We start from the raw sequence: 11,405 nt of genomic DNA, 5'->3' as shown, positions 1-11,405 counted from the left end.
GGGAGATGCTATGGTGACCAGCGAGCTGAGATAAGGGGGGACTTTACCTAGCAGGGTCTTGTAGATGACATGGAGCCAGTGGGTTTGGCGACGAGTATGAAGCGAGGGCCAGCCAACGAGAGCGTACAGGTCGCAATGGTGGGTAGTATATGGGGCTTTGGTGACAAAACGGATTGCACTGTGATAGACTGCATCCAATTTGTTGAGTAGGGTATTGGAGGCTATTTTGTAAATGACATCGCCAAAGTCGAGGATTGGTAGGATGGTCAGTTTTACAAGGGTATGTTTGGCAGCATGAGTGAAGGATGCTTTGTTGTGAAATAGGAAGCCAATTCTAGATTTAACTTTGGATTGGAGATATTTGATATGGGTCTGGAAGGAGAGTTTACAGTCTAACCAGACACCTAAGTATTTGAAGTTGTCCACGTATTCTAAGTCAGAGCCGTCCAGTGTAGTGATGTTGGACAGGCGGGCAGGTGCGGGTATTCGAAATGGTCGGTAATCTGTTTGTTGACTTGGCTTTCGAAGACCTTAGAAAGGCATGGTAGGATAGATATAGGTCTGTAACAGTTTGGGTCAAGAGTGTCCCCCCCTTTGAAGAGGGGGATGACCGCAGCTGCTTTCCAATCTTTGGGAATCTCAGACGACACGAAAGAGAGGTTGAACAGGCTAGTAATAGGGGTGGCAACAATTTTGGCAGATAATTTTAGAAAGAAAGGGTCCAGATTGTCTAGCCCGGCTGAATTGTAGGGGTCCAGAATTTGCAGCTCTTTCAGAACATCAGCTGAACGGATTTGGGAGAAGGAGAAATGGGGAAGGCTTGGGCGAGTTGCTGTGGGGGGTGCAGTGCTGTTGACCATTACTGCAGTGCAGTACTTTGACCATTAAATTCCTTCAAAGATAACTAAGTAATAATGTTTTCTTTTTTTGATATCCTTCCTCCCAGACACAACTTCCGTCTCTAACTTTATATGTGGCAATCTGTAAGGTCAGGGAGTCCAAACCCTTTAGTCCACAATCTGTTTGAGCCAGAGAGCTCAACATTACTCCTCCTTGGCAACAACAACAGCAAAACAGGAAAAAAGTCGTTTGAGAAACAGATATTAAACAGGGAAAAAATGATGTTCTGCCTTTCGTCTTTGAAAATGTGTGGTGTGTTATTTTTAGTTAGCACTTGTTTGCATCAAGGCGGCTGTCTCCTAAAGAGATACATCACACCACAGCGATGAGAGCAACAGGCATAAACCAGCACCTGTCACCCTGTCCTTTGTGGATTTGCAACAGTGATGGGTCGTTCCATGAAATTACTCCATTTTGTGTCCCTTTGATATTTTAAGTAGAAACTGTGCACCAAAATTAAATTTTAAAACCCTGTTATATTAAATGATTTGCCATAATATAGAGAATAACTCTGTTACATGAACTTAACTCTCATTTTTATATGGTGAAATTATTCATTAAAAAAACCCATAAAGAAACATTGAACATCTAATAGTAAAATAATAGTTCAAAATGCAGTTTGAGCTGGTTCTACTCTTTTTGGCCATTTTCTAGTGTTTTGTGATGGAAAACTGTACGGGTCGAGAATAACACGTCAATCCTGTTGCCCATAGATAGACAGGCTAGAAATGTTTAAACAACTTAAATGTTTTGGGGAATCTTGCATTCAATTGAACCTTCCTGTCGCACACAACAAGCTTCCATTCCTCCTGTCACAAGGATATTTATGGCTGATTTCAAATGAAATCGTCAACACTGTTACTTTATTTGGCACTTAACAGGCACTTACTATAGTCATTTTGTTATTTAACCTCTTGAGATGGGAAAACGTGTTTTATGAAGTTGAACGTGTTCTCTTTATGAAATCATGTTAAAATGATGTGAACGACCCCAAAAGAGTATCATCTTGAGGCATGACTTGTCCTAGGCTACACTGAGCTCCCAATCGATTTGTCCTGTTCAAAAACACACACAGTAGTTTTAGAACAATATTTAATAGCATAAACTCAACCTACGCCTGGTCATAGTAAATAGGTATTACACTTGTATCTAGGTTTATTGTATTCCTAGAGAAACTATATCATGTAGTGGAACACAGAATAGCTTGAGTAGCATCTCTGAATACATTTTGTGAATCATTTATACTAGTATTCTAACTGAGGCAATAATTCCCTTACTGGAGCAACGGAGGAACTCAACAGAGAACTGAGATACAAATCCATAATGCCCTCGCTTGAATAACAGTCCTTCTGGTAGCTCCATGAAAGAACACAGAATGTGATGCTCTGATGGTAGCACACTGTTCCTTAAGGGACTTATTCAGACTTAGGAAATGTACACCTTTCCTACACGTCTTTCCTACACACTTCTCAGTATTTGATATTCAGAGTTACCCTATTCAGTTGTGTAATACATTTCATTCAACTGCTAAAAATCCTCCCACTTACTGGCCAATATCTATTCTTGTGGAGTTTTCATTCAATAGGGTTTTCAGTTCATTTATCTTAAGCCATCTCTTTAAATACAGTGTCCTTTGTAGTTCAAATTTTGTTGACAAACTCACTAGAACGAGTTCAGAATATTAGGGAACAATGAAAGAAAGCCATCTATTTGATTTATTTAACCTTTATTTAACTAGGCAAGTCAGTTAAGAACAAATTCTTGCTTATAAAGACGGCTTACCTCGGCCAAACCCGGACGACACTGGGCCAATTGTACGCAACCCTATGGGACTACCAATCACGGCCAGATGTGATTCAGCCTGGATTCGAACCAGAGACTGTAGTGACACCTCTTGCACTGAGATGCAGTTCTTTTGACCACTCGGGAGCCCCCATATAAATACAGTACCAGTCAAAAGTTTGAACACACTCATTCCAGGTTTCTTTATTTTTACTATTTTCTACATTGTAGAATAATAGTGAAGACATCAAAACTATGAAATAACACATATGGAATCATGTAGTAACCCAAAAAGTGTTAAACAAATCAAAGTGTATTTTATATTTGAGATTCTTCAAATATTATTTCATAGTTTTCACTATTATTCTATAATGTAGAAGAAAAATACTCTGATCTTGTCAATTATTTAGGTTTAGGAAAGTATATATGAATCATAAACTGGTTTGGAAGGCCTTTACATACTAAATATATATACGAATCAATAATACAGTGGTTTGTTTCATCCTTAAAGACACCATATTCCGTTCTTAAATTCATGTTAATTTTGGAAGATTAGTGTACATATAATTATAATAGCGAGAATAGTATACGATAGTAGACTATATCTTCATCTATTGCCTGCACTAATCATCCTGTTCAAACTGTTAACGGTTTGGTCTGCACTCCGTCACATAACGATGTAGCTCTTTCCTGCAGTCAATGACCAAAAACGCCCTCTTCGGCCTCATGGATGTAATGTTAATATTTTTCATCATTTCATCATTTGAAAAAACAACTAAAATGTGGTGTAGAGGTTTATTCTTTTGTTAATGTCCATAACCATGTGTGTGAGGTGTATACTTTAGTTTCAAAGTAGATTTGTTTAAGACTACCAAGAATCACTCTGTGTGACCCTGATTTAGCCCACTGCAATAAAAGGTTAATTAGCCTACATGTCATTTTTTTACGTTGTCAACTGTTATTAATGATCCTCACAGCAACAACCACACGGCAGTGACGGCGTTTACAGGGGAAGCAAATGAAGGTAAACGAAACAATGTAACCAAATGGAATGATAATGTAGGCTATACCAACTGAGGGGAACTAACAGTAAATTGTCAGTTGAATATGTGTGGTTATTAAGCCAACTGACAGTCGATACTGATAGAGGCTAATTTTTAACATGATAGAAAAAGGAGACAGAGAAGGTCAGGGTAGCCTATCATTAAGACATTGGAGAGTGCCCATCCCTCCAAGTTAAAAGGCCATACAATTTAAATAATGACAAATAATTTCATAAACTTTACTGTAGGAAAGTTGATGTGTTGATATGCTTCCGTTTGCTGATTTATGACTGGTTTTATATTTGTCTCCAGCGATTATAAGTTCAAATATATGTGAAACAAGTGTAATTTATATTTACAGTTTCCTTATCCAAATGGCTTGTTCATTTACCTAGCTCTTACCAATAGCTATTATCAATTAGTAAATGATAGTGCATGGAGAATGGTGTTATTTCTATTGGAAAAAATAAAGTAGATGATGTTCCACTTAGGACCGGTAGGTTGGCTAGACCTTATTCATAGTTTCCTAACGTGTAAAGGTGGTGGAGATATTAGGGAATTAAGTCAAGGTCAGAATAGGGCGTGTCTATGGACACACCTCTGCCACACCTTCACACATTTGATCTCAACCAATAGCTGGTGAATAGCATTTCATTTGCATAATCATGTATTTACTTTGATGAAGCCAAGCAGGCATCAGGCTTTTACTTACAAGCTTTCCCAAGGTGTCCCTTAGTGTGTTCAAAGAAATCTGCCTGCCTAGTACCTACACAGTGCTATAACACTTACTCCCAGAAGGAAAAGACGGATGCAGAGACAGCCTGTGAAGGTGAGTATTAAAACGTGAATTCTCTACTTCTTTGACAAGAGCTAAGAAAAAAAATGTTTCAAGCAAACCTTGATGCTTCAGTGGCGACAACCACATCAGTGTCATCATGTAATGAAAAGCTTTTTAAAGTTGTAACAGCCTTGCTCACAAACAATATGACAAAGAAACTGGTTCAAAGCGGAATACAAAAGTAGAAAACACTATTTGTTCATTCGTTTTAAAGATGGTTAAACAGAATATATTAGTAGAAGGAACCTGTACCGACAGACATTATTTGATTTGATTTAACCTTCATTTATTCCAGCATGTCCATCTTGTTTTACATTTTATTTTATTTTTGTCTCTGGGTAGCAGCAGAAACACTCAGACAGAGTACAGAGGAAATTAGATATCTGACAGTTTGAATATTAGGTCTTGTCAAAAACACATAGCTGTCCTTTAAATAAGTGCTGTGATGAGTCATCGTCAGCCAGAAAGTTGTCTTGGCCACTGCAACTGAGAAGTGAGACAATGTGTTTGTGTGACAGGGAGTGGAGAAAGACTAAGACACACAGCTCATTTAGTTTACGTTGATTTCCAACATCAGTCTTTAGAACAAGGGTAGGCAACTATATTCAGCCATGGCGTGATTTTTGTTGGAGTGGATGGTTAGGTGGCTGGAATTTAATTATAATAAGTTGTACTCTGCAAGTGGACCACAACTAAGCCCAAAAAGAGATTGTATTAGAAATTAACAATAATTTCATACCTTGATTACATTGCCACACGATCACAGATTGCTGTTGAAATGGTGCAAAATTGCATAGAGACTCGCATTTACATAAGCAAACATTGATCACATTGCTCTACAACATGGCAACAGCTGCTAAATAACCTGTCAACATTTCAGTAATGCCAAATGCTATAATCACAAAGACTTGTTACTTCTGTTTAAACCCATCAATAGGACCTCAATGAGGGGAAAACCATGAGCTTTTTCTGCACATCTTCATGGGAATACTTGGTGAAAATATTTCCTAATTAATTAAAAAAAATAGTATTTTTTTATACCAAAAACTAAAATACATTTATTTATTTTATGTGTACTGTGAATATACACTGCTCAAAAAATGAAGGGAACACTAAAATAACACATCCTAGATCTGAATGAATGAAATATTCTTATTAAATACTTTTTTCTTTACATAGTTGAATGTGCTGACAACAAAATCACACAAATATTATCAATGGAAATCATATTTATTAACCCATGGAGGTCTGGATTTGGAGTCACACTCAAAATTAAAGTGGAAAACCACACTACAGGCTGATCCAACTTTGATTTAATGTCCTTAAAACAAGTCAAAATGAGGCTCAGTAGTGTGTGTTGCCTCAGCGTGCCTGTATGACCTCCCTACAACGCCTGGGCATGCTCCTGATGAGGTGGCGGATGGTCTCCTGAGGGATCTCCTCCCAGACCTGGACTAAAGCATCCGCCAACTCCTGGACAGTCTGTGGTGCAACGTGGCGTTGGTGGATGGAGCGAGACATGATGTCCCAGATGTGCTCAATTGGATTCAGTTCTGGGGAACGGGCGGGCCAGTCCATAGCATCAATGCCTTCCTCTTGCAGGTCTAGCATTGTCTTGCATTAGGAGGAACACAGGGCCAACCGCACCAGCATATCACAAGGGGTCTGAGGATCTCATCTCGGTACCTAATGGCAGTCAGGCTACCTCTGGCGAGCACATGGAGGGCTGTGCGGCCCCCCAAAGAAATGCCACCCCACACCATGACTGACCCACCGCCAAACCGGTCATGCTGGAGGATTTTGCAGGCAGCAGAACGTTCTCCATGGCGTCTCCAGACTGTCACGTCTGTCACATGTGCTCAGTGTGAACCTGCTTTCATCTGTGAAGAGTACAGGGCGCCAGTGGCGAATTTGCCAATCTTGGTGTTCTCTGGCAAATGCCAAACGTCCTGCACGGTGTTGGGCTGTAAGCACAACCCCCACCTGTGGACGTCGGGCCCTCATACCAACCTCATGGAGTCTGTTTCTGACCGTTTGAGCAGACACATGCACATTTGTGACCTGCTGGAGGTCATTTTGCAGGGCTCTGGCAGTGCTCCTCCTGCTCTTCCTTGCACAAAGGCGGAGGTAGCGGTCCTGCTGCAAGTTTGTTGCCCTCCTACGGCCTCCTCCACGTCTCCTGATGTACTGGCCTGTAGCGCCTCCATGGTCTGGACACTACGCTGACAGACACAGCAAACCTTCTTGCCACAGCTCGCATTGATGTTCCATCCTGGGCTGCACTACCTGAGCCACTTGTGTGGGTTGTAGACTCCGTCTCATGCTACCACTAGAGTGAAAGCACCGCCAGCATTCAAAAGTGACCAAAACATCAGCCAGGAAGCATAGGAACTGAGAAGTGGTCTGTGGTCACCACCTGCAGAACCACTCCTTTATTGGGGGTGTCTTGCTAATTGCCTATAATTTCCACCTGTTGTCTATTCCATTTGCACAACAGCATGTGAAATGTATTGTCAATCCGTGTTGCTTCCTAAGTGGACAGTTTGATTTCACAGAAGTGTGATTGACTTGGAGTTACATTGTGTTGTTTAAGTGTTCCCTTTATTTTTTGAGCAGTGTATTATAATACACACAAAACTAAATGAACATCAAACCAGGCTCCAGTTTCAAACCAATGTTTTTATCAAATTGTTGTGCATATCTCTGTTTGATGTAGGTGTAGGTGTCTTCTGAAGGAGAGATAGAGAAGATGCATTCCAGGCACGAGATACCTGCCTCCACCCAATTGCGGGATCAGTATCTTAATTACTGCCTGTAATCAGCCAGCGGAAAACAGATCTTCTCGCTCATTACCTGAAATGCTAGTGTCACAATAGACTTTCCATGGCAACAACTGTTATGGCTATGCCAAATGAAAGTTAAGTCAATTTCCCTCAATGGGGAATATTCCACTGTAACTTGAAACAGCCCAGCATTGGGGGGAAGAGAGGGAGAGCAGAGGTAGCTAGAGCAAAATAAAACAAATTGCCAAATTGCTTTGAGATGAAGCTGACTAAAAAAAAATGTAGAAACACTTTGGGTGGATGTGTCCTGTCTGTTTACTTATGTTTCAGGAGTGACAGTTTGTTTCTCCATCAGTAGAGGCCTGAGGCTAGGAAAGGGATGTGTAGGCTACAAACAATTACCACCAGAGGTGATGCGATGAAGGGAATGAACTGAACACAGGTTGGCGTGTGCGGTTAAGGGCATGTTTCTGTTCCTCACACGTGTGGCCTCTGATGCCTAGTTTCTTGATGCAGAACAGGCTGCTGTCCACAGGCAACCTCAAAGGCTATAGAAGCCATTTACCAGGTGCTGTAGTCATGACCAGCCTGTTGCCGTGGTCCTATTATCCACCTTAGCAACATCTCCACGCCCACGCTACACAGAGACAACAGAGAACACTCATCCAGGACATGATGCCACCGCAACCTCCGCCGCCTTGCCAAGCCACACAGTTAACCCTTAAGAATCGATTGACGCACCCGTCCGACAACATAATAAAATAATTCCCATCAATCCACCACATCCGCCTATGTCGGCCTTCCGCATCTGCGGCGGAAAGTGCATTGTTCGTCAGACCAGGAGACGTCCAGATAATCGGTCTTCTCGTGAAAACGTCTGTAGTATCCGAACGGCCATTAGTTTGGCCTACAAACTACAATGACCACTCTATGAAAAAATGACTCTCACAAATACAATGGTGTTGTCCGTTTTGCTCTACGACCCCCGCAAGTCCCACAAGACCAGACTGAAGACGGCGCCATCAATGTGCCAACTTCTGTCTGTAGCGTCCGGACCACTTGGGATACAAACTAATATGACCCTTTTCCAACGTCATACACATTTAAGGGTTAATTACCCTCTCCTTCTTGCCGTGGCACCTAAATGAAATATCCAACCAACTGTATTCAGTCGCTGTAACATTCATCCTCCTTCACTTCCATCAAGAAATCAAACAGTCGAACATTTATCTTTTCTTGTCAACATTTGACTGCCATCACAACATGAATTACAGCAATTCTAAAACACGCAGTATGTTGTCCTTTTGACGATCTATTACTTGTGGGTGGGAGAAAAGAAGAAACCCTGCAGTGTACAGTTTGGAAACATGAAATTGATGTCTTTGATTGCTGTGGGAGCAGTAATGTGTGCACACAAAGTATGAAGATGTGTCCTTGTGATTCTCTTGGTGAAGTACATAGAATATATTAGGCTCCAAGCACTGTTCAATTTACTGTGAACATAGATGTTTAGGCACAACATAATAAATAAATTTTACAAATTGAAAAATCATGGGAGGAAGTGCAAGTGGATGAACAAAAATGTTACCATTATTTTTCAATGAAATTTTTAGACCAAAAGCAATTAACGTCTCATTGTAAATGCTGCACAAAACCATCTTTCTCCCATGAGCAAAGCATTTCCCCATACTCTCCCACACGACTTCACAATTCTAAGTCATACAGTGGAAAGAGGAAAATATCTGAACAAACTTTACCTTCAGGGTCAGGTAAACATGCAGAGGCCCTAGAGATATAACTAAGGGTCAACGTGTGTCTTCCCCTCTTAAACATGGTTCTTGTGGATTTGGGTAATTAGTTGCAGACAGGTGTTAATTAGCCTTGGTGAGGGGGTGATTCAAGGATTGGTTGGGTTCTGATCCATCCTCATATGTCTCTGGGAGCTCTATGCTGCTTTGATCTTACCTGCAGGGCTGAACGCGCCACAGCGCTTGTCATTTCCAATTAGGATGTTAAACAGATCTCCCAAAGATATCCTGAATCTTTCTGTCTTTTTCTCGTCCCAATCAGGTGGGATGAACAGGGGAGACCACAAATCTATAAAGAGCTAGGGGGGGTTTGCACACATTTTCTCTTTCAGCTGTCCGACTGTAGCTCGCGGTTGGAGAGACACAGGAGCACCATGGTAAAGAATTGGAAGCAAAGACAAAGAGGCCCGGAAACATTCTTCATCTGGGTTGGAATATCTGAGAGCAGCCATTTTTTTTGTCATCGTTCCTATGACAGCATTTAAAAGGAACATGCCTAATAAAGTTGTGCATGTCTACTTTGTCATCTGCCCTTGATAGATGATTCAATGCATCCTATTAAAATGAGTTTTAAGGAAGAAAATCATCAAAGCCCTCTCCCGACCTTGGGAATAGCAATAGCATACCTTTGTACTGAGTTTGATTTGTTGAAACTGACATGCACATTGCTTTTTTTCCTGAATATAGATTCCAGTCAGACTTTAGCTCAAGATCAGCACTGAGATGTGGATAAGATTTCCAATATATCTCTATGGAGATAGAAGTTTGGCATCATCTTGGGAGCTTATTATGAAAATAGATCTAAAGATGATTATTATTCTAAACATACATTTTATCTTCTGCAGTGCTTTGACATATCCCTGCTGCATCATGGTTCTAGCATTTCTTTCTCATAATTCTTCCTATAGTCTAAGGCTGTAATGTAAAAATCCCAAAGGGCCCATTACATAAAAAATTAAACTGTGATTTATGAAAAAAACGACGTCATGAGAATCGGGGCCTGGAAATGGATTAGACGCTACAGCATTTCACCTGTGTCTCATTTTGATCCCTACAGAGACTCAAGCCATGTTCCTCACTGCAGCATTTGCAACAGTGAATCATGTAAGTGCCTTTGTTTTGTAAGTGATGAAGGATAGGTAGGGAGAGGGCAATTTCTCTGAATCGCGTGCAAATGGAGAATAATGGAGGATTAAAGAGTAGAATTTGCATATGAACAAGCCATTCACTTCTGGGAAATGCTTGCCTTGAAACACTAATGTGTGAATGCTCAGTGCCTTGTGTTGGAAGAAGTGCAGAAAGAGCTCATGGTTTCCCCCTCATTGAGGTCCTATTGATGGGTTTAAACAGAATTAACAAGTCTTTGTGATTATAGCATTTGGCATTACTGAAATGTTGACAGGTTATTTAACAGCTGTTGCCATGCTGTGGAGTAATGTGATCAATGTTTGCTTATGTAAATACGAGTCTCTGTGCGATTCTGCACCATTTCAACAGCAAAATTATACTAACAATTCACATAGGAAAGAACAAAATAACTGGGCTGGAAACACAAATGTCCTATTTAGCACTGCTAGTGTAACGGCGTTCTTCGTTTGTTGAATGAGAGTCGGACCAAAATGCAGTGTGGTGGTTACTCATGTCTTTAATGAAGAAAAAAGGAACGATACATGAAAATAACTAATAAATACAAAAACAACAAACGGAACGTGAAACCTATTACAGCCTATCTGGTGAACACTACACAGAGACAGGAACAATCACCCATGAAATACACAGTGAAACCCAGGCTACCTAAATACGGTTCCCTATCAGAGACAACAAGAATCACCTGACTCTGATTGAGAACCGCCTCAGGCAGCCAAACCTAAACTAAATACACCCCTAATCAACCACAATCCCAATGCCTACAAAAACCCCAATACGACAACACAATAACATAAAACCCATGTCACACCCTGGCCTGACCAACTAATTATCTAAAACACAAAATACTAAGACCAAGGCGTGACAGAACCCCCCCTAAGGTGCGGACTCCCGGACGCACCTCAAAACCATAGGGAGGGTCCGGGTGGGCGTCTGTCCATGGTGGCGGTTCCGGCTCGGGACGTGGACCCCACTCCATAAATGTCATAGTTCCTCCCCTTCGCGTCCTGGGATAATCCACCCTCGCCGCCGACCATGGCCTAATAGTCCTCACCCAGAACCCCACTGAACTGAGGAGTAGCTCGTGACTGAGGGGCAGCTCGGG

The sequence above is a fragment of the Oncorhynchus masou genome, chromosome 28, assembly GCF_036934945.1.
Source record: "Oncorhynchus masou masou isolate Uvic2021 chromosome 28, UVic_Omas_1.1, whole genome shotgun sequence".
NCBI classification, from domain to species: Eukaryota; Metazoa; Chordata; class Actinopteri; order Salmoniformes; family Salmonidae; genus Oncorhynchus; species Oncorhynchus masou.
Note: the sequence above shows the minus strand (reverse complement) of the source record.